Consider the following 10,977-nt stretch of genomic DNA (forward strand, 5'->3'; position numbering starts at 1 on the left):
TTCAATTCTCCCTCCCTTTTTTCCTTCCTTCTCTCCTTCCTCCCTTTCTCCCTTCTTTCCATCTTTCATTTCCTCTTTCTTTCTTCCTCCTTCCCTTCCTTCTCTCCCTTCATTGCAATGTACCAACACATTATCATGGTCTTTCTCGTAAGGAATGGGACCACGTAGATGGCTTTCAGAAAAGGATTCCTGTATACTAGATAGTCCATTGTTTAGCTTATTATAACCAAGTTACTAAAATTTTGGACCTATGAATGTCAGGTGGAACACAGAAACAACTTTGTAAGCCAGAACCACTTCACTATTATGATATTTGTTGAAAAAGGTTTGACTTCACCTGTGTAATACAAACAACATGTAAATTAGCAGAAGGAGCTATAAAATGTTTAGATAAATATCAAAGTTGACTTTGTAAGGAAACAGAGAGAGCCTGATTAGATTCTGGCTCTATGCAAAAACAAGTTGTTTAGAAAAGATGGGTCTGGATAAGAAAAAAACCGATGGTGATTTCTTCCTGAAGCCACACTTGACTAATTCACCTGCACTGGTCTTTTTGAATTCTTCTAATACTTATAGGCCATCCTATGAATTCAGCATTTTTTTTTTTTTTTTTTCAGATGGAGTCTTGCTCTTGTCACCCAGGCTGGAGTGCAATGGTATGATCTTGGCTCACTGCAACCTCTGCCTCCTGGGTTCCAGCAATTCTCCTGCTTCAGCCTCCCGAGTAGCTGGGATTACAGATTCGTGCCACCATGCCTGGCTAATTTTTGTATTTTTAGAGGACATGGAGTTTCACCATGTTGGCCAGGCTGGTCTTGAACTCCTGACCTCAGATGATCTGCCTGCCTTGGCCTCCCAAAGTGCTGGGATTACAGATGTGAGGCAATGCGCCTGGCCGAATCCAGCATTTTATATTGCCTACAAGATTTAGGTGAGTTAGAAATACAAGTAAATAGTCTACAACAGACCATGACAAATATGTTCTGAGTGCACCTTTAGGGGCATGGAAAATTTTCCTCAATTTTTTTTTTTCAAAGCAGAGAGAGATGATTATAGAGATGCATTTTATTACCACTGCTAATGTTTTCTTTCTTTCTTCTTTTTTGTTTTTTTTTTTTCTGAGGGACTTTTAAATGACTTTCCTACACTCTCCTGCAAATAACCTTGCTTTTCTTCCAACTGAATTTGGTATCTAGCTCTCCCCTTGACTCTCTATTTAAAGACTGTGTCTTTTTCACTTTTAAACTTTCACGATGTGTGCCACCTAATAGGTCAAGTGTAGATTTGGGATTAGAATGAGGTAAAATTGCAATTTTGTTTGTGTTTACTTAATCTGTATTCGAAGTTCCTTGTATGGACAGTGGCTTTCCTAAGAACTAATAAGGAGGCTAAAGTAGACTGATTCAGTGGTAGGGCTTCCAAGGAAAGGTGACCTTTACACAGATAGGAAATACTTGCAAAAAAGCATGGTGAGACCAGAGTACAAATAGACAAAGAAAAGTCTCCATTCCAACATAAGTTAAGAAAAGTCTTTTTTTTTTTTTAACCTTCTATTACTTGCTGTTGTACAATAGTAAAGTATAAGTTATTTGAACTTTTAGGATCAATAAGAAAAGTTGTATAGCAAACCAAAATCATTTCTGTAAGAAAATAGACTTATTTTTGTGCATTTTTTGATAGTGCATTATAGTAAATATTGTAGAATTCTTTTTTGCTAGGAATGCAAATAATTTTAAACAGAAGCTGTCAACTAAAATATTACTTTGCTTGATTTATTTGATCTAAAAGGCCTCCCAAGGATAAAATTTTGTTTTAATTAAAAAAAATTACTTTTGTAGAGATGGGGGTCTCACCATGTTGCCCAGGCTAGTCTCTTGGCTCCAAGCAATCTCTTGCATTGGCCCCCCAAAGTGCTGGGATTATAGGTGTGAGCCACAGTGCCTAACCTAAAATATAAAATTAAACTCCAAGTGATATCCATTTATTAGTATTATTGAACATAAATTTATTATTAAACATGAATTTATTATTTAACATCAATCTATTATTATTATTGAATATTAATTGCTTTGCCAGGTTGAATTATGCAGTTTTAATAAGAGTTTTTTTTTTTTAAGGAAGATTATTTTGTGTGGGCTCTATCTCAACATCTTGAACTATGAGTTGAGTTGGTAACACCTTTTTCTATGGAAACTCGTGGAGTTTCAGTTTAAAAAACACTTAAAATACGTATTTTTCGGTCTTAGACATGACTTTTTGAATAAAAATATCTGAACAAGCATTCACAGGTGAATTTGTGGCATTAATGTTTGTGCAGGCAGCATGCTTGGAATTTCTGAGGGTGCAGAGATTGTATTTCAGAAAAAGGAAGTGGTAGGAGTTAAGGCAATAGAGTATGGTAGGGAGTAGGATGATAGCTAGTTTGGCTGATGCCCAGGAAAATACGAGAAGGTAAGACTGAAAGGCAGTTGGGGGTGCATTTGGAAATAGCTTGCAACATCTTTGTTCAGCAGACAAGCGGGTATCACAGAATCTTTTTGATAAGGAGCAGACCTAAACAAGGCAGAGCTCAAACTCAAAATGGAAACTACAGCCAGATGCATTGTTTGGAAGAATAATGGGCCTAATATGGGGTCAAAACCAAATTAGAGATAAAGCATGGGAAAAGAGAGCAACAGAGAGTTGCAAAGAAGTGCTGAAGAAAAAAATAGATGCAACTTGGTGTTTAATTAGATATGGTGGGGGTGGGAGAGGAATAAAGCAAGATGACTCATGTTTGGAGCCAGAGAGAACAAGTGTACCCTTAACGAACAGGAAGTCAGCAGAAACTGGTTCTTGGAGAAGTTTAATTTTAGAAATGTTAAGTTTGAGGTGCTGCCAGGACATCCAAATTTAACCCCTTTCTTGGACCTTTTATTGTAGGGGATAAGAGGCAAGTCCATTCTTTCAGAAAGGGTCCTGCTGTTTACCAATCGCCTATCTTAATTTTCCCAGTGAGCTTCTGACCGTGTCCCCCAGAGTTCTCTGTTGGTTTTTGTTTGTTTGTTTGTTTGTTTTCGGACGGGCAGTATGAGGTCTTTTCTGTATATTTTTGGGTTTAAGATATTGGTGAATCTACAAGATAAGACAACATTTTTCCTTTGTTAGTACGGATTGTTTTTCATATTAAAGTGTCAGTGGTTATTGTAGTTCTCTTCACTAGAGCTTACCAAAGATGTCTTCATACCAGCAGTAAAGCTGTGGAGGAAGGATAGAGTGAGTCACGGGAAAGAATATCCTGTCCACCCAGTTCAGTTTTACAATGGTGTAAGTAGAACTTGAACTCCGCACAGAGGTCAGGGTTAGAGAGACAGATGGATTGATTGATTTATCTGTGTGGAAGTGAGTTGGAAGGCAGCAGTAATTCTTCTGAGCGCATGTTTGAGCATATTCTGCTTTACAACTCACATTTTGTTGGTGGCTGGCTGTGTCTTCTAAAACAGATCACACTGTTCTGGGGCACAGTGAGTCATTCCATGTTGTTTTCTTCCCTGGTTCCACTCTGCACTTGTCCCTAATCAACTTCCTCTTATCTCTAACCATTTTGCCAATGTTTCTGTCTAAGCACTTCTCCTGTCTCCACTGAGGTCAGAAAAAAGGGAAATAGACTGAAATCAACATCCCATCCACAAGGGTTTATGAAGTATCCTGCATGTGTGGAGCATCATTCCAGGTTTTTCAATCATATTATATAAGTGACTGAAGTTAGATAAAAGAAAAGCTTACCTTTATATGACAATTACTAAAAGTTGGAATGAGTTATTGAGAGAGGCCACCGATTCTTTGAAGAAATGACTAGGTTGGGTGCTACCTGCTAGTTTATAATGGAACATAAGATCTTATATGTTCTTGGGATAATGTGAATTTTTTAAAATTCTATTTCTTGTGACATATGGGCTGAAGATTGTTTCCCACTACTTTCTGTGCCTGTGTAAAAAGACCCTTATCATTGAGCTTGTGTCTCTCTTTATATATGATTATTTTGTATCTGCCACCTTGTCCATATTGGTTTATACGTTGGCTGATGAAAGTGGAAATTCCATTCTTTCACTTAAATCTTATTTGCAATCATATTTTCACATGATTGTTATGTATCATAATCAATTCAGAATCATGTTTTTAAAGTGAAAATCATAAATAATTGTCTTTCTATATGCAGCAGGTCATTATGCAAATGACAAAAATGTTTCTTTTACATTAAATAGAGGGAATGAGGAAATAATGTCCTAATTCAGCAGGAACTATTTTTGTTTTGCGTAACTAAGACATTTCCAATTTAGGGAATGCTGGTAGGTCAAGTGTCAAGGAAGAGGTCAGCAAAAGACTAATGTAATGCATTTTCTCTTTTTCTCCAGATTTCTGTGAATAGACCAGAAGCCGACCTTTGCAGCATGTTTGGGTGCAGGTGAGGCTGATTTGAGGCAAATATGCTTTACAGATCTACAATCTTGTACCTCACCCTGGCTGAAGCACCAGTCCCCAAGTGCAGACTTCTTGCCTGTTTCCCCTGTAACACTGTCCAACTCTGAAGGCTCCTACCCTGACCTTGGCCCTTGCTATTTTCTTCAGTGGTTCTGATGGTGGAAGAATCAGAAGTGCCTGGTGTATACTGGAAATAGGGTGGCGGGGGGGGTGGCGTGTATATTTTCAGGGAGTATTTTTCCTTTTTATCATCTCTGTTCTAACTACTTTCTCTGGGCACAGCTTTGCTCTAATTATAGCAAAGGCTAAACAAGGTGAACTTCAGTCTAGGAATTTTTAGTTCTATAATTTTATGAGAGAGAAGACTTTTTCAAATAATTTTCTTGCTTATTGGTTACTTTTTAACCTGCTTTGTGGGATCCATGCAGTTAATTGATTAATCATCTAATTATTACTGGCATGGTTATGGATGTTACTTACAATCTTAAGGCTTATTTTCCTGCAAGTGGGAATAAAAACACAAATTATAGGTTTGTTCCGAAGATTAAATGAGATCATGGCCAGTGCCTAGAACATATATTTGATGAAAAAATCAATTTAGTTCTATTGACACCAGCATTGAGATATGCTAAATTCAATGGTAATTCTGAGTTTCAGAGTTCTGAGAATGGCTTGAGTAAGTTTATACTAACTTACAGTAGCAACGATTGTTGAATGCTTACTATGTAGAAGGTATAGTAAGGCGTGTGTTAAATGTGTTATATTAACTTATTTAATTCTCACTACAGCATCAGGAGGTAGGTTCCACCATCTATATTGTTTAGCTTGGATAGAAATAACTTGCTTAGGGATAGCCTGTTAGGTCTGTCTGATCCTGAGGTCTGTGCTCCAAACTATATTATACTGCCTTCCTGTGACCATTTTCTAAATACAGGTATCGTATTTTGAAAGTAAGATACATAAAATTGAGCAGTTGTTCTGTGATTACTGTGAGGTAGACTGTGAGTTGGGAAATGTGACATTTGGAGTGGAAAAGATTATAATTATGGATTCAGAATTCCATGATCAGGGATGTTTGGGGACAACTTCTTTTCTAGAACATGGGTTGGGAACATGGACTCTGGACTCATTTTCTGTGTTTGCATCTCAGCTCTGCCACTTTGTAGCTCTGTGACCTAGGACTAACTCAACTTCCTGAGTCTCAATTTTCTTGTCTATAAAATGATGAAAATGCTGCCCATCTCATAGAGTTATGAGGATTAAATGAGTGAATATGTGTAGATTCCTTAGAATAGTGGCTGACACTTGGTAGGTGTCATTAGATATCATTAGCATTTCTATATCTTTCACTTTATATATCTCTTCTGGCTGTCTTCATGTGTGCATAGTTGCACTCTTGCTAAGAAATGCATAGATTTACTTAAGGATGTTGTGAAGCTTGTCCACAGAATTATAATGTGGTTTTGGAATCTTTAGTATATTATAATAGAGGGAAAACTTATTACTGTCAATTTTTTCCAGCTTCAAAAACAATTATTGCTCAAGAATTACTGGGATTAATTATCTTTTAAATGTTTAATTCTGAATTCATATTTATAAAATTGATACCTGTTCAAAATCAATATTAGTAGAAGCCAAATATATTGAGTGACTTAGTTGGCCTTATCTTTAGTCATAATTTCAGATTGGAAGTGAAAGCGAATTTAAAAGATGTGGTTGTGTAGAACCATCTCTTTTATTGTTTTTATACATGCATGTGAGTGAGGTAAGTGGTTAGACATATTCTTAGTCTTTTTGCCCAGCTCAAGGAAGAGTTAATAAAATAACGTTATGTAAAGTGCATTGAACTCCTCAAGAGAGAAGTGTTATATTAATACCTGCCTCACAGTGATGTTCTCGGACTTAATGTTTGTAAATTGCCTTGGTACTCCCAGTAACATCCTGATGAAGCATCATTTTGTTTTATTGCAAGGAGCTCTAAGTTACACAGAATACAAGTTAAGGGGGAAATAATATCCCAGTCTTTATTTTACAATCAGAAGTACATAAAATAGAGAGAAAACATTTTGTTCCAGTTGTGAACGGTAAAATTGATCATTTATTTTTTTCTCTCTTTTACTTTTGGGATGGGGTAGAGTTTATAATGCAGTCTAATTGAGCACTCACGGTTAAAGTATTTAATGGCAGAATTGGTGATCATGATACAAAGAGATCTTTAAGGACACTGGTATTCAAATTTTTAAAGTTAAATTCCAATTTTAAGAGTCAGTTTTTTATATGATTACTATTAAGTTTGGCATTTTTGAGACATGTCTTAAATCGATATCTGTAATACTTATAAACATCAGTAGAGAGAATCATATTGTAAACACATATTCTTGCTGTAGGGCACATTTTAAATGTCTAAACACTAATCAATATAGCAAAATTAAGTATTGACTAAAATAGCTTTATAATAAGTAATTATTGGTTTGCTCTTTTAGAAATTAGACATTTTCACTTTGGGAATAAAGAGTAAATTTACTGTCATGAAATTAAAGTGTTTTTGACCTTTTTGTACAACTTTCCTCTGTCTATGAAATGATTAGGTTTAAATATGATTGCACAGCTGTATTATGTTGCAAGCATCAATTTTTAATTATTATAAGGTCAATGTTAGAACAAATGTGATTAGAACAGTACCTCTGTGCAGTTGTTTACTTTCTACTCAGAAACCACTCTGTGTTTACTAAAACTAACCCAGACCTCTCTCGGTTGATATGGCTAATTAGATTCTTGCCAAATATTTTATTTTCCTCAGTGTTCATTCTATGTATGTTATTTTGTTGATTCGTTCAGTTTTTTAAAATACAAATTTCTTGATTTATTTCTTCCCTTCATAGGAGGACATTCATTTTTCTATGCGTCTGTGTGTACACATCTCTCTGTGTGTATAACCACACATAACAGTAGCTTCACAATCCTCCTGCCTTGTATTGCACAAATATTTCTTCCCCACAATATTATTGAGAACTGATTTGTATGAAGCACATCTAAAGAGAAAAGGAGTTTCCTTGCCAAGCCTAGGTTTTTATGATTCTATATTCACAGAGATTTGCAGCTCTTCCTGTTTTTTTCCTGCCGCTGTATGTGACTTTGGATTTGGCCTTCAAATTAAGTTTCCTGCTACATAAAAAATGACAAAATAATACATAATCTACACATTATTCATTAAAATTCCCAAGATTTTCAGCATTAATAGTAATTCAGGTTTTAATCACAAAAGTGGTTTTCTAATTCTTAATTAGTTGTTCAGATTTCATTTACTATTGATATATTATCTACATTTTAAAAACAGCAATAATACTGGGCAAAAAAAATTTGTTGCCTTTAGTAAATGAAGCAGCCTAAGATTTCCTGCACAGAACACACAGGCTGAATAGTTCATCTTGGTGGCCTGGGGAACGAATGGTCAGATGTTGGCTGGGCTCCACTGGGAGTCTTAAGATGCAGCAGTAAAGGGAGGAAATCACTTGGCTATGGCAAGTGGAAGAAGGGCTGGTGGAGTAGTGATTCATTAGTAGGAATAAGCAGAATGTGCTACTAAGAAGGTAAGTCTTACTTTTGATTCATTAATAATTCTTCAGTCAATTTTATAGGGGTATAAAGGAACACTTAAAAGAACTTACTCCTATATTAGATGATGCAGCTTTCACCCCATACTCCCTTCTCATCTGTTACATTATTTTTGAGTCATGTATTCTGAAAATAGTTGCTTTTGAAAATAAATATATAGGGTCCTCTTGTCGAATACTTTCAAGCTCTATGTAGGGTGTAATGATAGAATTCTCCACGTTGTAACAATGAGTGAGAAGATATTTTGGAATTGGATGGTTCTTCCCCAAATCTCTTAAATTATATTACCCAAGAGTATGCTATTTCTGAGTGGTGTTGTGGAAGCCTAGTTATGGTAGTCAATGCTGAGAGCCTCTTGGAAACATCTTGACATAAATGTCTCCAGAACCTCTGACTGTAAAGGTACATGTAAAACATAAGCCTGTGACAGGCTTGCATTTCAAAGTTTCTAGTTTCAGGAACTGCTCTTAGCTACTGTGCTCTTAGTTACTAAGCTATTTAGACCCAGCATATTTATCATATTTATAGTTATTATATTTAGTTGCTCAACAAATCTAAAAAAAGATAGCTACAAAACTGTTTTTCTGTTTCTGCCAATAGCTTAAATATCATTATTCGCATTTTCTAAATCATATTGAATGGAGAGATTCTATGATTAAAAAATAACAAATCTAATTGCCAAGTTCCTCTTATTCTCCATCCCCGCTACTGCCTCCACCATCACTACTTATTGACCAAAATATTTATGAATAATGCACTGTGAACATTTCTACAGAAATTCTTCTTCTTATAAACAAGGCACCATAGAAAGATCATGAATGAACAATTTTATAGAATGTAAAAGCCAAAGAAATTTTAATCAAGGTTAAAATTATGCCTTATTCCTGTCGGCCACAGAAATTAGGTAAAAGCTTTATTTTCTGATGAGGCTATTTCATTGAGCCTTTCTCAGTTACCTTCACTGAGCCCAACCCTTTCTCCAAGAGGTCATTAAAACATCTTCACAAGAGGAGATGGTCAGCTATGGCACTTCATTTTTCAGTTTCTAACTGCCTCTGGATTTGCTTTACCTCTCAAGTCTGTACTAGCATGCAGGTTTTGGATAATATGATGATTTGCATGGATTACATATTTAGAGCAGATTATACCATGTTTGGTTTGGTGGTTAGATGAGTCTAGTGTAGGGAATATAAATATGGCTCACTATATAAAGGTGCAAGAGTAGCATACTGTTATATTTCTAAATCGAATAAAATTGATATATTCATTATCCAACTTAGTTTGGCTAGATATTCAGTAGTGGCTGTAATTGGTTTGTTGCTCCCCTGTTTTTTGGTATGATACAGGCAGCTTGTGTGGCCTACACACTAGGAAAAATGCAGGGAAGGACTTTTGGTCCTCAGTTTACTTTTTTTTGCATTGTGATAGATGCTCATGGTTGTATGCCTTGATGGTCCAATTTTAGGTGCTCCACTTACTCCAAGCCAAGCTAGGACAGGATAGGAAACTTTGCCAAAGCTTAAAGTCTTCTAGGAAATGAAATTTTTGAATAGCCTGGAATCACTTTCCCTACCTGGTCATATCACCTCTTCTAGGGTGTGGTGAAGAATTTTCATGAAGCCACCTGAGGAGCCAATTATTCTATGAAAATATGATCAGCCACATCAGAAAAATGAAAATTAGCATGATAGGAGGCTGAAGTCTGGGACACTGCCTTTGGGGAGAGAAGCAGAGCTGGTCCAAGCCCTGGCCCCAAGTAAAGCCACTGCCCCAGAGCCACCTTGGAGGTCCCCCTCCCCACTAAATGCCTCTTTGCACAGGACTGGTCCCTGCTCCCACCTCTCTGGACCACTGCAGCTGGATGGGCAGTGGCGAGTTGGGGAGGCACAGAATGACCCAATAAGATCTGTCTATTTAAGCGTGTTCTGCTGGGTCTGCAGTGGGCAAATCTAGCCTGTCCTCTGCCTTGTGAAGGGACAATTTCATGCGTACTAGGAGAGCACAATCAGAGCAGCCTTCCTCATACAGAATGTCTGCTTCGACAACACAACAGTTAGGTTTGAATCTGGGACACAGTTGGACAGGAATGGTATCACAGCCTGGCCCCCATGTACTCTTCGGGGGGCCCAGGCTGCCATCGTGGTCTATGACATCACCAATACAGATACATTTGCTGGAGCCAAGAACTGAGTGAAGGAGCTACCGAGCAGGCCACCCCCAACATGGTCCTTGCACTCACGGGTAACAAGGCAGACCTGGCCAGCAAGAGACCCCTGGAATTCCAGGAAGCACAAGCCTATGCAGACGACGACAGTTGGCTGTTCATGGAGACATCAGCAAAGGCTGCAATGAATGTGAATGAAATTTTCATGTCAATAGCTGAGAAACTTCCCAAAAACAAGCCCCAGAATGCAGCTGGTGCTCCGGACAGAAACCAAGGTGTGGATCTCCAGGAGAACCACCTGGCCAGCCCCAACCAGTGTTGCAGCAATGGAGCGCCCCCTTGCCTGCCCACTGCCCCCACGTCTTCCACCTTAATGACCTGGAATCCACTCTAACCAATTGTACTTAACGACTCGGGCCACCTCTTGGGTAGGGGGGTAGGAGTAGGAGTCCACCATGATTTCTCCATATAATTTTGGTCATAGGCCATAGTGAGTTATTTCACCTATACCTTTCTGTACAAACACTAATTCGATTTAAAGTCTTAAGTCACTTTTTAAAAATACATGATCTTCTGCTCTTCCCACTTCCTCCTCTTCCTACTGCTTTCCCACTTTTCTTTTGCTGGTAGTAGCCACATGCTCCTGTCTCCCGAACCTTGTATATGGGGACAGTGGGGTCCAAGCAGCTACCTTCTTTCCCTCTTGTGGAATAGCGGACCCAGCAAGAGCATCCATA

At 37.6% G+C, this 10,977-nt stretch overlaps 1 pseudogene; it reads left to right on the forward strand.

Annotated features, from left to right (window-relative positions):
- The first annotated feature begins 885 nt into the window (after window positions 1-885).
- LOC129036210 (ras-related protein Rab-5C-like) lies at window positions 886-10,634 on the forward strand (annotated as a pseudogene).
- Window positions 10,635-10,977: the final 343 nt, after the last annotated feature.

The sequence above is a fragment of the Pongo pygmaeus genome, chromosome 4 (assembly GCF_028885625.2).
Source record: "Pongo pygmaeus isolate AG05252 chromosome 4, NHGRI_mPonPyg2-v2.0_pri, whole genome shotgun sequence".
Classification (NCBI taxonomy): Eukaryota; Metazoa; Chordata; class Mammalia; order Primates; family Hominidae; genus Pongo; species Pongo pygmaeus.